The sequence below is a fragment of the Strix uralensis genome, chromosome 3 (genome assembly GCF_047716275.1).
Source record: "Strix uralensis isolate ZFMK-TIS-50842 chromosome 3, bStrUra1, whole genome shotgun sequence".
Classification (NCBI taxonomy): Eukaryota; Metazoa; Chordata; class Aves; order Strigiformes; family Strigidae; genus Strix; species Strix uralensis.
The window spans coordinates 78,344,140-78,363,271 of NC_133974.1; the positions used below are offsets into that span (position 1 = coordinate 78,344,140).

Consider the following 19,132-nt stretch of genomic DNA (forward strand, 5'->3'; position numbering starts at 1 on the left):
GACCACCTGTGGTTTTTAACTTGGCCAAATGTGTGTGGATTTTCATGGTAATAGCAAAAGGCACCTCTCTTATTCCTGGGTGATGCTTTTCTCCCTCTGTCAAGCCAACCAATCTCTGCAGTAAAACACAGAGTGTTGCTAAGGACTCTCAGTGGAGCAGTCCCACACCTTGTGGAGGTATGCAAGAGGAGGGGACCGCTGTCATTACTAGCAAAACAATACCGATTTTTAAATGTAATTTGTGACAACAGCTGAAATCACTTTTGCAAAAATTTTAACATGGCTTTTCAGTTTCTAAGATGCAGCAACTCACCTCCAAAGTCTTAAGCTTCAAAAGTAAAACTGGGCAAAGTTATGGGAGATTAAAAGCATGATCTTAGACTGGGAGGTAGTGGGCACCCCACTGCAGGGACTGCCGCCTGCTCTACTTCTAATGTTCTCTAGCAGTATACTAAAGGTGAAGGGATGATAAACTGAAGCCAATACTCTGCTTCTGCATAGTATTGGTGTGGGAAGAGGAGTACCCTTTAGCTGTGTTCAGCCTGGGGCAAATTTTTGTTTGAGTAATGAAACCCCTGGAAGTGATATTTTTAATGGACACCTCCCTGGCAGGTCACAATTATAGCTATGCAAGTGGCTTTCATAAAAAGCATTTAAAATTTGAGCAACGTGGAGCTGGAATCCCCAGACATAGGTCACATAGGTACCTTTGATAGTATTAGCAATAGAAAGATAGCAGTGAGCATGGTAGGGAGGATGCATTATATAAATGACATAATAAATATGATTTGTTTTCTTGAAATACAGAGAGGTAAAACTGAATTAATCTCATGGTTTTATCTATATTCCACACCTTGTTCTCTGTGCTGGCAGATGCTTATTGCTGAATAAGGTGAAACATAGCTGATTAAATGAGCTGGAGGTTGTTTCAATTTCACAAGGAGATAAATACTTGAAATATCAGCTCTAGAACTGTATAAACTGGGGTGAGTTCCAGTGTGGGGAGAACATGAGGCACGATGCACTGAAAGAAGCAGGTGGTTTGGACTGAGAGAGGAAAACTACATTGAGAATTGATCCCTGGGAACTGGTGACATCTGGTGAGATCCTGGGAAAACAAATTATTTCAAAATAAGATATTAGAGCGAAAAGAAAGACACAAGACACTGGGAACAGATCACTAAGAACTCACATGAATCCAACCTCCTTAGAGGAGCAATACACGTGAAGAAATGGTTGCTTGTAATTTGCTGGGTTTCTTGTTTACCATGAGTTCATGGTGTGCTGATGACTGTTTCTTAGCAGCAGCATATTTTGCTTACTGTTTTTTCCACTTTCCACAAGAAAACTGAGAGGATTGCTGGTGGACAGAGTCAGATTGCAAGGCCGCAGCTCCTCCTGCACTGACAATAATTAAAGTCCTGCTTGTATGTTCACACTTGCTGTTACTATTTCAGGCCTTTTAAGGTGAAATGGACTGTCTAGCATCATATCTTATTATTGTAAAAGTTTGGTTATGAGGAGGAAACCTTAGAGGAAACCTTAGACCTCAGAGAAAGCAGAGGATAGATTTCTCCCTACTGTTTCCAAATAATTCCCCTTGTTGTCTTTAGGTTGGAAGGTAATGTTCTGAAGAACAACATTTGAGACCATGCCTTAAAAATATGCAAAAAAGAGAGAAAAGATACCTGCAAGGAATAGAACAAGGAAGAAAGCATCTTCCTTACCTGAGTACAGCTGAAACATGCACACCTTTTGTGAGTTGCTACCTCATATCAATGAAATTATTTGCACCATGTAGGTGAGCAGGATTTGTTCCCTGGCAACGTTCAGAGGGCTCGGAGGAGAAGCAGCCTATACCCAAAGGAAATGAAAACAAACATGAAAGAAACTTCCAGCTTCTTTTATCAGCAGTCCTTTACAGGTCAGCTTTAAAAGGTCTGCATTTATGGCATCAGTATTTGAACCACCTTTCTGTACAATCTGTGTGTGTAGGCTGAAACAAGACTATGAATGCCTGAAAAATGCAGAGGCTAATTATGGCAGTGTGAAAGTAAAATAATGAGAGCTTGAGAATGTGGCTGATAAGCAGTTAGATAACAGACTAACAAGCAGGATGTCTGTAGTCCATCAAAGGGCTAATGAAGGTCTCCATGTCCTCTGCTATTGCCTGAGGAGGATGTACAGATGGAAAATATCCCAGAAATGGCATTTAAGGATATACACCATGTACTGACTGCATGGTGATATAATGATTGGATTCAGTGAGTGCTTAACCTATGGATAAAGTAATTACTCAATTAAAAAGTTCACACTAGATGCTGATAACCAAGTGGGACATGCTTGAAGAAAATGTTTACAAAGGAGGTGGTGCTTGGTTTCTTTGCACTGAGGCTACTGCATGCAGCCTGGCCACCTGCCCGCCAAGCGGGGCTTGCAGCCTGTGGTTCTGCATTGGTTTCGGTGCCCCAGCGAAGTGGCATGGCAAGACTGAGGGGGACTAGGGCCGAGGGGTGGCTGGCCTGGGAACGGGCAATGAAGCTGCTGGTCTTAGAGTCAAAGGGGGCATCAGGCTCACATGCTCACATGCATCCTCTCATGTGTCACAATAATGCAAGAGGACCTTTACTGTTAACAGCTCTGTGAACTTTGATGCCTCTGCTGTATTTTCAACCTCTGTCAGCTGACTGGCTTTTCTTGGTAAACATGCAAATTCTCACCCTTTGGGGTGAGCTGTGCCAGACGGGGAAACTGGGGAGTTGAGCACTCTGGCAGGCTCAGAAAATGGCAAGAAAACAAAAGAACAAACAACAGAGAAGATTAATAAAAAAAGACATTTTAGCCATTTGGTCATAAATAGTACTGTTCAATAGCACAAGAAATCATGCAGACTGTGCAGGGAGACATAAAACCACTGAATTATGTATTAATATGTCATATAAAAGGAAAAAGTACTAAAGAAATACTGTAGGAAAAATAAATAAAACCACCATTAAAAGTGAACATGTCCCATTTGGTCAGTTATACCAAACATAAAACAACAGAAAGCACCGTTTGGAAGTTAACAACACTTTTAATTTTACTACTGACTTTTCCATAATAAGCCATACAAAGGTGTGGTTAGACCATAGGCTCAGAAATTGATTTTGTGTCTGTGCTCATCTAAATCAGAGGGCTTTTAAAATATATATCTAGATCTGTATCTCCCTGTATATACGTATGAAGGAAGAGAGGAAGAAAGAAGTTGGAAAGCTAGGGATGTGTGTGAGCTGGCTGATGTTAACTTGGAGCTGATATCCTCTCAAAGAGCCTGTTTGGGTGAAAGGAGCCAGAGCTGAAATCTGCTGGTGGTGGCTGTGAGGCCAGTGCTTTCCAGCCATCAGGTCTGCAGAGGCACAGAGGGATGAATGCACATGTGGAAAAGCGATGTCCTGCTCACAGCAGCCCAGGCTGTCCCTCACAGAGGAGGCACTGTTCAAAAGCGCCCATGGGGGATGGCTCAGCCCTGCTCAGGTTGCAGCTTCGATTTCACTCCATCCCTCAAATGTCCTCGGCTTTAATGTGAGATGACAGGTGCCGCGGTCGTCCGGCCTGGCCTTGCGGAACTAGCTCTGGAAGACTGGCAGGATGCGGGAAAGGGGCTGCCCACATTTGCACAGCTGGGCTTGCTCATTCAGGGCTCCAAGACCATCAGTTTGCCCACCAAGCTGACCGGCGCATTGCTGAGCCAGGCTCTAGCTGCCCCCTTTCATGCAGGAGGGCAGCTGGGGGTGGGGGCTGTGAAATGTAGCCTTCAAGCCCTGGCTGCTCTGATTTGGATGCTGCTTTGGGACTGCCAGCCATTGTGAGTCTTTCCTTTGCTGTAAAATACAGGGCAGCAGACCACAGTGCAATGTTGCCTGGCTGCAGCCAGCTGATGAGATGAGCCCCTGCTCAGCTGTGAGTGCCAGGTCTCCTCTCTTGCACACAAACCTCTGGAGGGATTAAAATAAAATAAAAAAAAAGGGGGGGGGGGGGGGGGGGGGAAGATTTTGCTAGCAGAAAGCACAAATGACACGGAAACTGCTGTGCCGCTGCTTCATTAAATGCATTGGCCTGCTAGAGCTGCATTGCAGATATCCTCTCGGTGTATTTTGAAAAGCAAAATTCCCTTTGGTCAACCCTGCTGCGATTTACCTGCTTTTCTCAGTCTGCCCGTGGTGACGTTGGTACCATATCTGTTGTGAGGGAAGAGGCTGGGAGCTGTGGTGGCCACAGCCAGGGCTCGGCCATGTGCCTGGGCACCTGTGCTGGGGCTGTTCCTGGCCACTGCTGCTTGTGCCTGTTCCCCAGGTGCAGCCCAACAGGGCTCTGCCACCTGTGCTGGTTAGAGGCTATAGACCAAGACTAAACAGAGGCAGCGAGACCTACCAAAGCTCATCTTCCCTCGTGGGGATAAACAGGGATGTCTGTAAAATGCACTGCAGTGGATGTGTCACGTCTGCAGAGGGAAAAAGGCCTGACTTGGCTTTGGCGTGCAAATTCAGAGCCTGGTCTTCGGGGTCCTTTTTGGCAGAGCCCATCTCTAGCACTGAGAAAGTGCTGCCTTTTGATACTGTTTTGCTTTAATTTTAGAAGCCTGGGACAGTGTTATAGAACATGAGAGTGGAGACAAAGAAAGAATAGGAGGCAAGTATGTAAATAATCACAATTAATCTGAAGGTCTAATGGCCTGCCTGCCTTCCTACTGTAATTTACCATATGCTCTAGTACTTGTGTGAGACTCCCTGGCTCACGTGTTGTTAGTTTATGTAAGTGTGCACAGACCTTTGGCAAATTTGTATTTTTATTATGTAGAAGCTAACATTTAGCTTTCTTGTTGTGGGTATGTTGTAGCATATGTTAGTGTTTATGTTGCAGGGAAAATGAATCTCTTGACTAGAAAATATCTTCTTCTAATATTCTAGCAATTTGTTATTTTGACCTTTTTTGTAATGATGTTTTGTCAATAGCAAAGGCAAAGCTGAGTGGGATGGGCCAGGTAAAGGCTAGTCATTCATGTGTGACACCCATGGTATATTATTTCTTCTGGGTCCCTGAGGGGATAATCACATGCAGGTATCATTCAGAAGGTCAACCTGAATTGGAGGGAAATAATTTCTCAGAAGTGGGTGTGAGATAGGAAGTACTTTTTTTTCCTTTTCTTTTTTTTCCCCATTTCAGTTGGAAAAATCTATGTATACCAGGGATGCTACACCTTTTTTCTTAGTTTTCTGTGTATATGCATTACCTTTTGCAAATTTTTTTTCAAGACAATTTTATTTTTAGCTTTGTCATGGAAAAATCTTGAATGTTTTCAGTGGGAAATATGTTTACATCATCGATATCTGTTTTCTCCAGGGCCAGCAAAGAGGACCTCACAATATGTTATTACTGGACTAAGGCCAATAGATAACATGCTGTGATTTTCCACAATTGATGAGAATAAAACTTAGTTCTAGCAGCAGTCTGAAGTGTTTCAAAATTTGGCATCTAGTTTTCTTCCAAAAGTCTGTGTGGGAAATGTCAAAACTTCTCTGAGTTCCAGGGTACCCAGATTGGGCATAAAGCTTGAGCCAGCCTTAATGGTTGGCACTGCAGCCAAACCAAGAAGGAAGTCGCCGCAGCAGGCTCCTCTTGCGCCCTCAGACTGAAGCCTGTCCTCTGTTGTCCCTAGGCTGGAGCAGGCAGGCGTAGCTTGGAGGAACTCTCTGAGGCTGCTCCCATGTCTGGAAAATCCATCTGCATGTTAAAGGACAAATGGGAGGGGTCTGTCTTTTTTTTTTTGGCTCCCATTAATTCCATTTTACATCATTCCAATGTGCTCTGGGTCTGACCCTTGGTTTGTTTTTGGAAATATCTGCCTTCAGTATTCACAGAAAAGTCTGATTGGATTATCTGCAGTCCTATGACTTTGTATGCTGTGTTCAGGTCAGATTCAGTAATTGTTGCCTATAAGTTAATAGCCATGGGTTTTTATGACCTCATGTGATGTCTCAGGCAGTGAATTTGAATTTGCAATGAACAGTGACAAAGGGTGCTTTTGCCTGTGTGAATATTAGGCTCTGCACTTGCAGCAGCGTGAGTGTTGCTACTTGTGAGTTCCATGCAAACCAGAGCAGGAAAATGCATGGACATATTTTCAGTTCAGAAGTAAAGTCTCCTTGGTCTCCACGTGACAGGCTGTATAGGAAATTTTCCCTTTATTTCATGCAACCTTGCTTTGACTGCAACACATACACGTCTAAAACTATGCTCTCTGTGTTGAAAATAATGGGACATATTATGATTGAATTCCAAAATAATTACTACTACGAGGATTAGAAAAGAAATTATTGTTGAAATATGCTTTTAACTTTGATGTGACAGTATTTACAGAATTGACGTTTCCTGAATCACTGCAAGCAGTATGTTCCAGGGCTGCTGGACATAATACGAAAAGACTCTGACACAATGATTTATAGCAATATGGTGTTCCTGTATAAAGCTGCAGCCCAGTATCTACCGAGTACAGAACATGACCTGGGCAACAGGGAACCAAAACCTCATTTAGTTATATGGAAGCCTAAATTGAGCAGTGCTTTAAAAATCAACACAATCTTAAAATGAGTCTTGTAACCAACTCAGCAGCAAGTGAAAGACTTTGGATGAGAGAAGGGTATTTTTGACCAGCTTTAGGCTGTGTTGAAGCTGGGACAGCTGGATTCTGTGCAGCTCCCACTCCAGTGAAGCCCATGAGAAAAGACATATCCATAATCTGGTAACTGTCCCTGTTTCCATTTTTAGCTGTTTTGTCTCTTTGGATGTTACATAAGAAACAGTTTTTTGTTTCTTTCCACACAGTTTCACTGTAGCTACCCCTTCAGTGCTCTCTAATGTGATATTAGCAAGCAGAAATCTTGCTTCCAAATGATTTGCCAAAAAATGGCAAGCAAACAAAATTTGAGGTTCTCTGGCATAAAGCTATCAATATGCATTCTCATTGGATAAGGTTTGCTGGATTTTGGTTTTGTTTCCATTTAAACGAGAAGTTTGTTAACCCATTGAAAATAAGATGTCAGATGTTGAGATGAGCGCTCTCTGTTAGATGGGCAAAAAACCCCATGTGCACAATTATGACAGTTTTCTGTATGATGCATGGCTGGCATTCATTCACATTGTGAAAGCATGAGAAAGTAAACAAGAGGCTTGAATATTTTGGTATAAGAGTTTTCCAAGAGTATTGCTTTTTCTTATTTGGGTGCTTTCTAACACATACCACAAAGACTGGGGGATGTTTACCTCGGAAAGATTAGATTATTTTGTGAGTAAAACACCAAGGAAAAGGACCACATCTTCATTGTGGAAACTCTCTGCATTGTTCAGTCTCCACTGTCTTCACAGCACTTATGAGCAAGGCGAAAGCTATCAATAATGCACTGTCACAGCCTGCTCAGCCTCTCCCTCTTGGATACACACCAGCCCACTCTGGGTGTATCCCCCAAACTGGAGCCACGTGTCTTCAAGATGTCAATCTGGGCAGAGTCCAGGGATTGTCTCCGATCTGGGTTTCTAGGAACATTTTTGTGGCATGGATTCTTTCTAGGACTGCTTTCTGAGCTGACATCCCAGAAGCCCGGAGTTGTTCTTTTCCTAACATCTGCAGCCCAGTGTTCCCCATGATCAGCTCTGTTAGCTTTCCTGCAGGAAAAAGGGTGCCCTGCAGTACAAGCAAATGCCTTCTGATCTCCCTCTCCTGCCTGAGATTTATCTCATCTCCTGCTTTCCTTCATCTTGCTCTGTTCTTCAAAGCCCTTAGAGAAATATGTTTCTTTATAATTTTGTTCCTCCTAGTCAAGATTGATGTTGGTGTTGATAGTCCTGACTGAGCAATCTATTCTGAGACAGAGATGTAGCCACCACTCAAAAAACCATACAGGGCAAGGACTTACAGCAAATATTCATGAGGGTTTCAATGTACAAAAAGTCCGTGATCTCAAAGAGAATTCACAAGCTGCACCTCGATTGCTTGATCCATGGCACCCCATGTCTACGCCACAGTAGCTGTGTTTTTTAGAAAGCTCTGTTTGCAGACAGATTTTTCTATGCTTTCTAAGCACATCTTGAAGAGGTTTCGGTTTGTTCTGAATAACCAACCACATCGACAAACCAAACTGTTACACATGTCTCTACTTCTGTGGAAATACAGCACATGCTGGTAAGTCTGACCTACTAGGCACTATTTAATGCTGCTAAAATGTTCCCATGTAGGATTTCTTCTGGGCAAAATTCATCTTTCTATGGAGCACAATGCATTTGAATTGGAACAGATTGTTTCTCCTCAGTCTATCAGTAAAACCATTGCCCTGGCCTGATATAGCTGGAAACAGCTCTCTCTAACGTCTTTAAGCCAGAAAGATCTGAAGTTGACAAAGTGTTTGTGGCATCTCTTGTTTCTTGCTATTTTTCTTGATAACTAGGCTCTGGGGAAAAGTCTTCAAATCAAACAAGCTGAAGAAAATCACTCCCTCTGATCTGCACTCCTCAGTGGAAACTCCTTGCTGTTTGCTCCGCACTTGCTAGTGGAGGAGCCACACATAGGACATCAGTGGCTGTTCCACCTGCAGAAAGGGTGCTCGCTGTGGAAAAGGGCCCAGTGGCTGCACCGGCTGAGAGGAGGGTTTTTTGTCTCCTGATGAAGCTTCATTGGCTTGAGCAAAAGAAAATGTACATTTCCAGAAAATCCTGGGAGGATGCCTGATCTGAAAAAATGAATGAGTCTTCCAGATTCCTGTATCTTCACTTTCTAAGGGAAAAATTAAGGGATCCATATAGTTGATGCTTGACCCTTTGCACAGCAGTGTCAGATGCTAGCCACGCTGCTCTCCAAGAATGAGTGTAACTGCTACAGTTTGGCACAATATAGGTAAATGTTCCTATTTTTGCTTTTTATGATCTATCTAAACTGTTATACCAAATTTGTTACCATAAACTCTGAATATAAGTTTGGTTATGGCCCAGTTAAATACAGCATATATAGCCACTTGGAAACTTTTATTACAAAACACTTGCTTAACTTCTTACTGCACGTGTGCCATTAGAACAAATGAATCACAGTAATATTTTTCATCATAATTGCACCTGGCAGCTGAGGATCTTGAAGAATTTACAAAGTAACTTGATTGACTATATTTTGCCAGGTATCTGTTTTTTCCAATCTCCATGAATAATTCCTTTTACAGATTTGAGCTTCTTCTCTTTGCAAGAAGTCCAGTCCAGCACTTCCTCCACTTCCTTGGTGGTTCTTGTAAAGAATTATTGCAGAGCAATTCTTGATCTTTACACTGATCATGCTGACCAGATGCATAAGTAACTCAATGTGACTAGGGGCCTGATTTCAAAAATCACTGCTCAGTAATATTTACCTTACATTTTTATCTTTCAATTAGTGTTAAACTAATATTTATTATAAACTATTAATAAAAAATACTTGCCTAAAATTTACTCTTATGGGGATCCCTAAAATTTAGGATATATCATGAAAAGGGAACACAGGAAGCGTGCACATTTTTGAAATTTTGAAGGTATTTGCATAACAATAGTTACCAATCCTGTGCTAAGAAACCTGAGGCTCAAGCATGGATCTCTTGTTTTTTCTTGTATTGTTTAATGTCATACAGCAGTTTTGTGGCAGAATAAAGTTGGAACAGACTTAAAACTCATATCATTGGATGATACTTCCTCACCTGGAAGAGCTGGAAGGAGAACAGATGCATCCAGAAAATGTGCAAGGAAAGGTTTCCAAATCTTTCTGGGCACATCCAGGCCTAGCGACACATTAGGGGCTCTGCAGATATTCTCCAGGCAACTCTCCTGCTTCATCACTGAGTCGGTCCTCCAGCTCTCACTGCTGAAGGAGTTCTTTCATGTTACTTCTCCCCTCTTTCATCTATGGAGAAGCACAGTCAAAGCACATCATTAAAAACTCTGGAGCACTTGAACATTTCTGTAAAGGAAAAGATGTTGGTTAGTAACAATACCTCACTGCAGTCAGTCACATACATATGTGTGACCTTGACATGTATTGGAAACCTCAGAAAGCCATTCATAGTAATGCTTCTTATTTTTCCTGGAGGCAGTTAGTTCAGCCTTTAGGAATTGCTTTAAGTTATGAAGAGTCAATGGACCAAACTGCATCGTGCTGCAGGTGGGTAAAGCTCCTTTGAAAGAAGCACTCACTCTCTTCAGTGATTTTGTTCCTGCAGCAGTGAATTTGTTCCACTGTCCCTGGCTCATGAGACCACCTTCTCCTTTCCGAGTCTCTCTCTCTCTCCTTTCCTCTTTATGTCTTAATTCACTGCTGTCATGATTTATACTAGCAATACAATGTGCAAGACATGAAAATCTATACATCTATCATACCACTGTCTGAACACTGGGACATGACATTTCAAAATTATTTTTTCCCTATACATTTATCATACTTTTTTTTTTTTTTTTTTTGAAAGGAGACACTGTCTTCTGTGGATTGAAGCAGGCTGAAGATGGTCCGGCACCTCTGCTATCCTATTTCATGTAGTGCATGTGGCTCATGGGGTAGAGAAAGGGGCAGGAGCACTGCTCTGCTGTGGTTCTCTATCTGTTCCTTTGGCCAATACTGGGGAGCTAAATATTTTATGATTCTTGTAGAGTCTAAGGTACATACATTTACCATGTTATCCATCAGTGGCAATTTGAGGTTTAGCGTAAACATAAATTGTTCTTTAGGGAAGAGTAAAGATCTGTGATGGCTTGTTCCTGCAACTGGCTGATCTTTATCAGCCTTGTGACAGTCCCACAGGGACAACTGGTTGTAATGAGCTCATTTATTATTGATTCAATCTTTGGACAATTAATCAGAATTAATCAGGGTTCAGTGATGTTTTAGAGGTCTGAAAATATGTACATAAGAGCTAGGGATGCCTGAGTGTACTGAAGGAAGCATGAGATGAACGCTGTCACAGGAATCAAATGCAACTCTGCCTCTTTCAAGGTTTGGAAACAGATAGCAAATTTTTGAAGATATCTTCCTCTCCCTCATCTTCACTTCCCTGTACAATGTAACTCTGGGAGAGGCTGAGCATAAATGACAAAACACACTGAAATAAATGGTTCTTAAAAAATTTCCAGCCCAACCTTAGATATTTCTTCCCTGGTCACTCCCTCTGCAGGCAAAATCCTGCCTCCCAGAAGCTGTAAGGCACTGGAGCCTGAAATTAGCTGTGTGATCTTATTACTGCAGCTCTTGTGCTTTTTTCCACACATCCACATATTGGTAGTTACTCTTGTTCTTTATAATTTAATTTTAGACATAACATAATCTTGTCAGAGTAAATGCTTGTGTCTCTCTGTGGTTTTTTTTATAAAACAAGAACTGTAGTGTCTAGATGCTAGGCAAGAAAGTTGGTGTAGTGTAAGGACCAGATATAAACATGCTGTAAAATTCTTTAACACTTTTAATGTCTGTTAAAAATGGTCAAAAATTTTGATTAGAAAATTAATGTCTCTGACATAACTGAGATCTGGTTAAAAATAGTTTTTCATATAAAGAAGATTTTTTTTTCTATGTGGAGCTTCTGAACACAATGGAAATTTATATTTTGTTTCCTCTGATATCCGTGTATTTTAGAAATGAAAACTTTTTTAAAAGTGTAAATAGGTTTCTGAGTTAGGAAAATAAGCCATCATCTGTCTTCATGATGTCAAGAGTGTTTCTTGTAAAAGTTTTTAATGTACATTTTTCATGAAAGAATTTTCCTCCTCTTCTCCCCACTCCCAACTATTTTTGACTAACTTACACTTGGACTGGAAATATCCTGAAAAAATAATTTGTGATTTTGAAGGCAGTGTGATAGATAATTTGGAAAGAGAAAAGACAGACAACTGACTAATGCTATAAAAATAAGATATTGCTAAATGCCAAATATCTCCTGGATGTGCATTAATTCTGTTTATATTGGATCTAAGCTAAGTACTAATTTTATTAGCAGCAGTTAAGTCTAAAATTCAAATATATAGTAATGTGGAACAAGTCAATGTCTGCTATTGGAACAAGAGTAATTAGTTGAGTAATTAATTGAACCATGCTTGAGGTTTTTTTCAGTCAAGGTATTTAAACTGAATACATTGTTCTTTATCTCATCACAATGAATTGTTCACAGAATGTATATGTTACATTCTGCCAGTGACATATGGATTCTACCTCATGTCATTAATACAGTGGTTAACATCCACAATTAATTAAATAGTTTTGGCACACTATCCCATCCAAGTCAATGAGCAAAGCTGGATATAATTTGAAGATTCAATGCATTTGCCTGTGTGTTTGAATTTTCCTCTGAAGGAGGTGGAGATGCCTGGGTGAAGAGGCTGAAGTTTTGTTGAACTTCTCCCATTTTTGAGTTAAAGTACCCTGGCGTGTAATTAAGACTGAGGTATTGGTGCATTATAAAATTATTGCCAATGACACAGAGTATTTGAGATTAATTTAGCCATAGGTCTTGTTGTCTGAAAGATTTAAGAGTAACATTTTAAATTAGAGTCCCAACTATGCATTTAATTTAGATTTAATATGACAGTTATTTGTTCTGCTAATAAAAGCCCCATTGCATATTAAAAACACATTAATTGAGGATTAACACAGATGTAGTAGATTTAGAAATCTTTGATGAAAGCATTTTAAAGCATCAGTTGGCATTTATGATTACTGTAAATATATTAACAGCATTAATGTGACCATCTACTTAAATCTAGCAGATTTTGTCCAATCCAGATCATAGCTTCTGGTGTTATGGCCAGCCATCTCAATTAAACTTTTTTACACAGTGTTTAAATTACAGCCTTTTGACTACTGTTTGTAGGTGCTGCCACTGCAGACATGCAGTCTCTTTCCTGGTCTGTGAACAGAAAAGGTAACTGTGCACTGACTGCAGAGATCACGTACATCAAGTAATGCCTCCTTGCAAAACACAGATATTTCAAAACAGACGTTTCAGTCTCTTCTGGAGGCTGGAAGCCTCCGGTGAGGAGGTGTTTGCATATTTGCATGTGCATAGTGATTGTATCATTCAACTGAAGTGGTCGTATGCAGAAAGTTACTAAAGTTTCACAGAATCACAGAATTGTCTAGGTTGGAAAGGACCTTTAAGATCATCTAGTCCAACCATTAACCTAACACTGACAGTTCCCAACTACACCACAGCCCTCAGCGCTATGTCAACCTCTTAAACACCTCCAGGGATGGGGACTCCACCACTTCCCTGGGCAGCCCATTCCAACGCCTAACAACCCGTTCTGTAAAGAAATGCTTCCTAATATCCAGTCTAAACCTTCCCTGGCACAACTTGAGGCCATTACCTCTTGTCCTATCGCTTGTTACTCGGTTAAAGAGACTCATCCCCAGCTCTCTGCAACCTCCTTTCAGGTAGTTGTAGAGGGCGATGAGGTCTCCCCTCAGCCTCCTCTTCTTCAGTCTAAACAACCCCAGTTCCCTCAGCTGCTCCTCATAAGACCTGTGCTCCAGACCTTTCACCAGCTTCGTTGCCCTTCTTTGGACACGCTGGAGTAATTCAATGTCCTTTTTGTAGTGAGGGGCCCAAAACTGAACACAGTAATCGAGGTGCAGCCTCACCTGTGCTGAGTACAGGGGTAAGATCACTTCCCTGCCCCTGCTGGCCACGCTATTGCTGATACAAGCCAGGATGCCATTGGCCTTCTTGGCCACCTGGGCACACTGCTGGCTTGTGTTCAGCCGGCTGTCAATCAACACCCCCAGGTCCCTCTCTGACTGGCAGCTCTCCAGCCACTCCTCCCCAAGCCTGTAGCGCTGCTGGGGGTTGTTGTGGCCGGTACAGGGCAGCCTTGGGGTGTCCCACTGCCCTGCCTCAGTGGCATCCTCTGTGCTCTTCAGGGAACATAATTAATCCTAGAGATAGCTGTCAGTCATGTGTAGTTCATAATTTTCTATGAAGCATCTGCTGGGGAAAGCCTCTGTCTGTGCTAATTGACAAGGTAAGGCCAACTGGAGCTGTTAGTGGAGTCTTTTTGTGAACTATGCTAAACTGATGTCTTGTGCTCCCCTTCTCATCTTTTTGGACAATGTTATTTATGACCCACCTTGCACAGGAGAGGCTGACAAATTTGATCTCGCAGGCCCCTCACTGAAGGATATGTTAGATTGAAGCCTGCTGAAAGGAAGGAAGGAAAGGAGACTACATGTCCTTCAGAAGATCTTTCCATGGAAGATCAGGGAATGCTACAGGCATTGGAAAGAGTGGGAACAATGTTTTCTTTCTGTGTGTGTATGTGCAGTTTTTTTTAGTTGGATGGCTTTTTTGGGAGTTGGCAGGCAGTGTGAAGGAGGACGTGCTTTGCCAGTGCCATTGTTTTCTGCTTTTCTTTTAACTTTTAGGGAGAGAAGAAGAGAGCAGACTACATGGCTGTGCTATTCTGTGTCTTCAGACAAACTTGTCCTCTGCTTTCTGCCTTGCAGAAAGAGTAGCCCTCTCTGGCTCTGCTGGTCAGTTAATGCCTCAGCAACACCCTGTGTTATTATTCTCCTACTCCTCCAGCTCAGCAAGCTGTAAGCCAGCTTCAGGAAGGCACCAAATTTGATCTGATGACAGCAGCATTTCCTAGCACACTGCAAGGCACTGGGCAGGCAGTAGACATGGTCTTGCCTTGAGGGTTGTAATGCAGCCTTGTAGTAGGATCTAGTAACGATGTATTATTATAAATCCTTATCATGTTTATTTCACTTTTCATTCACATTCCTTCCAATCTTTTGATATTTAGCCTCAGGGCAGATTCAGCTATATATCCAAAGATGCAACTTTACATTGAATTAATGTGTATCTCTTTGCCAGTTAAGAAGTTAACAAAAAAGGAGTAGGTGTCACTATTTTGCTTATGGTGGGAATTTGACGATGCACTGAACCAAGCACAACACACTTCCAGAATCTTAACTAGTTTGATTGCACCATCGACACTGTTATTTCGACAGCCCCGCTCTCCGGCATCTGGCATAATTGGAAGCAGCAGCCAGCAGGTATCAGATGTCAGTATGAATTGTCTCCTGCTGCGTGAGCACTGACTATGAAATTGATTTGCTGCCTTTTTTACACAGTATTGTGATGAAAGTAACGTAAAGTCCCAAACAGACAAATTCCGTATTTGTGTACATACAGTTAAAATAGGCATATGTATAAAAATTAGAGAGGGGAAAATATATCAACAAAAAAGCAGTATGGCACCATCAGGCCCTCCTTCCTCACAGGCGGTTGTGGTGGCAGTCCCCCCTGTGTTTCTGAAGAAGATGAGCTAAACTAATAGCTGGAAACCAATTTCTTTGGGTACTTGTATGGATCAAAATCATAAAACATGAGAAAGAACCCTTCAGTGAGTGAATTTACATCTCTATTTTACTCACTGGCAATAATAAGGCGGGACAGAGACGCTGTGGAAAACATGTCTCCAACTTGAAGCAAATTTTCCCGATTTTTCATCAGGATGATCAAGACCCCTAAGGCAAGAAAACTGGCCTGAGCAAAGTCAGGGGCAAATTTCTGTTGATTTACTATAGTCAGGATTTTGTCTTAGTGCACATCAGAAATAAACAACTGTCTCTCCATGTATATAAAGGCAATGTCCATGGGACTGGGATCTTGACCACTGATTTGAGGAACTATAAGGGAGGATTAGACCAGGTATAAAAGTGGTGCCATCATCCCAAACCTTGAGAAAAACCTTTGAGCGCTCCTTAAGGATTGTTGGCATCTAGGTGATGGCAGTAGGAGCACGGGAGTCCAGGCTTCACTGGCAAGAACTGGTACCTCTTCTCAAGCAAGGTTACAACTGTCTACAAAACAACTGTGTTTATGGGTCTCTTCCTCAGCTTGAGGCAATACTTGGCTTTGATGCAAGAAGGCTTAATCAGCTCCTACTGTAATCAAATTATTTAAGGTCTTTCAAAAAGCAAATTGCAACAAGTTCCCTTCCTAAGAAGTCAGGGTCAAAAACCTTTTTAGAAAAACAATCTTGAGCATGGATTACTGAATGTGGCCACCTTTTAGACAAGAGCAATGGAGAAAAACATTCCCAACATCTGGTTCAGCGGGGCCCGAGTCCAGTGTTTAATTGTGGTTTTGCTCTGACACCCAGTTGCATAGCAATAAAGGGGAGCATATGATACAATAATCTATATATAGGACAGGTGGGGCCGAACCTTTGACTGGAGGCCAGCTAGTCTGGTATTCTAATCTCGGTGCTGACACGAAGGCAGCTGGTAACCTTCAGCAGGTCACTTAAATTTCTTCCTAAATTTCAGAATCTCTGTTGATGGGCGACTGGTCTGTAACTGTCTTGGTAATGACAGTTGTCATAACATGATCTAACAGGCCATTTCATATGCAGTCAGATCACAGGTGCCCAGAAAAACTTTCCCTTCATCCTGGATAAGCACAAGATAATTTACAGGGAGATGGCCACCCTGCTCAGAGGGCAGTTTCCCCACAGAAGGAGCAATATACTGCAGTTTTCTTCCCTGCAGAAGCAAGCAATCTAGTTTGAATCTGACCTTAGGGGGAGATGGAGGGAAGTCATTTGAGCAGCTGGTCCCCTTCTTCTTCCCCACATAAGGCACAAGCAATGGTGCTTTTGCACCTCATGATGCCTGGAATTCTTCCCTTCCTCAACCACCTTCTGCCCTAGGTAACACCTCACTTTCCCTATTTCTGAGGCTAGGTCTAATTCCAACAGCAAGACTACAAACAGATACTTACCCTATCTGACAGACTTAGGCCCTTTTCCACAGAACCAGGATTTCCGTCAGCTTTTAACCCTATGCTTCGACCCCAAGGATGAATTGTAATTTCACCTGCAAAAGGGTGCTGTTATAGGGATGCTCTCTGCAGCTCATTCTCCAGAGGAATGTGATAGAAAGAAATCCTCCCACCTCCATGCTGAAGCACTGTGTGGGCTTGCTCAAATACAGGATGCTGCTGACTCAGCCAGTCCAATCTGCCATTATGTTCTTCCCCTCATTTTCTTGGGAAGCTTCCCTAAGGTATGCAGGCCTTCAATGGTGAGGAGGAGGAGCAAGAGGACTCTACTCTTCTTCCTGCAACTGCAGAAAATTGTGTGTCGTACTAGGGAAGCTGCTGCCTACTGCTCTGGCTGTCATTGAAATCAGGAGAGGAACAGGGATGTGAGCCAACACCATTTCCTCTCATGTGTTAAGGAAGAAAAGTCCCATCATTTATTTAAAGGGTGCTGTTATCAGAGTCAACAAAATTTTTCATATTGATGTGTTCATTGGTGGAGGAAAGAGGATTCCTTCAAGAATGAAACACAAATCTGGATAAATTAAACAACAGTCTTACAGCATTTATAATGCATTTAACAGACTCTTCCAAGCTGTGTCCTTCTAGTCTGTTTCCTTCCCTTCATTGTTGTGGAGGCGAGTGAATTGTAACACTGGGCATTTACGGTTTCTGAGAGCCTGCTCCCACCCCTCCCCACAACACACTCCTGTCATTTCACAGTGCCTTTTCTTCCTTTCCAACTTCATCAGACTCCTTATGAGGATTCAGTAACCTGCATTTCTCAATAGAAGCTGAATAGCTAAATCCAGTAGGATAGGTGAAGTCTCTTCCAGAAGTGGCCCAGGAGGATCCTAATGTGCTTTCCCTCACTCCTCTCAGGTGGCTGCTCAACTTTTGCTGCTCTTTTCCCCCAGTTTATTTCTCTTAAAAGGAATAGGCCAGTTCAACCCTCCACTCCTGGATTCTCTTAAAGAGAAATTTCAGGGGGATTAGTGTAAGCAGCATGGTTAAATTCCTGTCTGCTTCTTACTGAAAACTTACCCTCCAGCTTTTGTTTTAGTAGCAGTAAAACTTTTGCAACTGAATGACTTTTTTGAATGTTTTATTGTTCCCTTTATAGCAAATGTTGCAGCATGCACATATGATGTCAGGTTCCTCTTGTGAGTATTTGATTTCTAGCGACATGAATATGACACAGATGGACATGAGAACCCGGCTGTTGACTCAGTCTCTCAGTGCCCTTTTGTTTATGCCTGTGACCTGGTCACGTAGTACAAAGAGTTTCCTGCTGAACTACATGCAGCTGCCTGGCTGAAAAGCATGTGAGAGCTTTATTTGTCCTGCCTGCAGCCCCAGATCTTCTTGGAACCAGCTCCCGGATCCCTCCCAACGTGGAGGTGGGTGATATCACTGCGCAGCCTTCCCAAGGATTTTGGCCTGTCTGGAATCCACCGTCAGGGATCTGCAGGGCATTACAGCCTGCGTTTCAGTGTACTGCTCCCAGTAAACTGCCCGAGTAAGGCTCTGGGCTCCCTGGGGCTTCAGAGCACTACCACCCATTTTTGTCAAGAAGAACAAATATAAGTGACAGACAGGAAACATAAACTAAGGTTTGATTGGTTCAAGCCCTTTTTCTGAATTTATTTTAACAGATTGACACCCCCAACCCCCCCTCCCTTGGAATCCCTTATGCTGTCAGAAAAACTGCTTAGGCCTGTTTTTCCATTTTTTGCTGATATGAAAGACCTAAAGATCTGTCTTGATCCAAATGCTTCTCGAGACAGCTGCACCACATTGCATCCCACGCACAGCACACAGCCTGTGGTCAGGAGTCAGAAATGTTTGGGTCATGCAATGGTCTTCTGGGGCACTGGCACACGTGTGCACAGTTTTGCCTACAAGCAAAACGCAGCGTGCTCTGCAGCTTCCCAGCACAACCTCAGGTGCCCAAATGGCAAAACGGTGTGTTGCTCAGATGGCACTGACGTTTATTAACCAGTCTGTCAAGAGCTGCATATCCTGAAGTTACATCTCTACCACTGGGTGTCTGACGGCACACCCTGGGGCCCAGGCTTCACCATGTCAGGTGAGCAGAGTCATGCTCCCTGGTGTGTAGTCCCAGGATAAGATACAGATACAGACAGAAAAAAATGTAAAAAAACACCAAACCATAAAAACAATCTACATACTTCTCAACAACCTTAACTGAAATGATATAATTTTCCAGTACATCCAATTGTTTTGCATATCTATTTTTATTCTTAAGTGGGAGTTTG

The 19,132-nt window shown here is 42.3% G+C and overlaps 1 long non-coding RNA gene across 1 annotated transcript; it reads right to left on the minus strand.

Annotated features, from left to right (window-relative positions):
- Window positions 1-9,642: 9,642 nt before the first annotated feature.
- On the minus strand, window positions 9,643-17,138 carry LOC141941817 (uncharacterized). Its single transcript, XR_012628431.1, has 3 exons — window positions 16,988-17,138; window positions 16,815-16,909; window positions 9,643-9,946 (listed from the first exon to the last, which is right to left on the minus strand). It is a non-coding gene; the product is annotated as an uncharacterized LOC141941817 (long non-coding RNA).
- Window positions 17,139-19,132: the final 1,994 nt, after the last annotated feature.